This window comes from Bombina bombina, chromosome 7 (assembly GCF_027579735.1).
Source record: "Bombina bombina isolate aBomBom1 chromosome 7, aBomBom1.pri, whole genome shotgun sequence".
In the NCBI taxonomy this organism is placed as follows: domain Eukaryota; kingdom Metazoa; phylum Chordata; class Amphibia; order Anura; family Bombinatoridae; genus Bombina; species Bombina bombina.
The window spans coordinates 432,204,300-432,205,095 of record NC_069505.1 but is presented as its reverse complement, the minus strand read 5'-3'; positions in this window follow the sequence as shown (position 1 = coordinate 432,205,095).

Genomic DNA, 796 nt, shown 5'->3' with positions numbered 1-796 from the left:
CACCTGTGACCAGCATATCTCATTGACAACATACATGCACACTCTCCTGTAACCAGTGTATCTCATAGACAACATATGTGCACACTCTTCTGCAACCAGCGTATATCCGACAACATACACGTGCACTCACCTGTAACTAGCATATCTCATAGACAACAAACGTGCACACTCTCCTATAACCAGCGTATCTAATAGGCAACATACATGCGCACTCACTGTTATCAGCATATCTCAGACAATACGTACACATCACCTGTAAGCAGCGTATCTCATAGACAACATACGTGCACATTTACCTGTAACCAGCGTATCACTCATCTAACCTGTATCTCAACAACATAGTGCACAATACCTGTCTCGTATCATAGACAACATACGTGCACACTCACCTGTAACCAGCGTATCTCATAGAACACAATATACTGTGCATACTCACCTGTAACCAAGTTCTATTTACAAAATATGTGCACATTCACCTGTAACCAAGAGTATATATACTAATATGTGCACACTACATGTAACCAGTGTATCATAGACACATACACTCACAACATAGACAACATAGCAACTCACCTGTATCTCATAGACAACATATTGCGCTTCGCACTCACCTGTAACCAGCATATTTTATAGACAACATAAATGAATGCTCACTAGCCATCATATCTCATAGACAACATAAGTGCACACTCACCTATAACAAGAGTATTTCATAGACAACATTCGTACACAGTTTCCTGTAACCAGCGTATCTCAAAGACAACATACACACACACTCACCTGTAACCAGCGTATC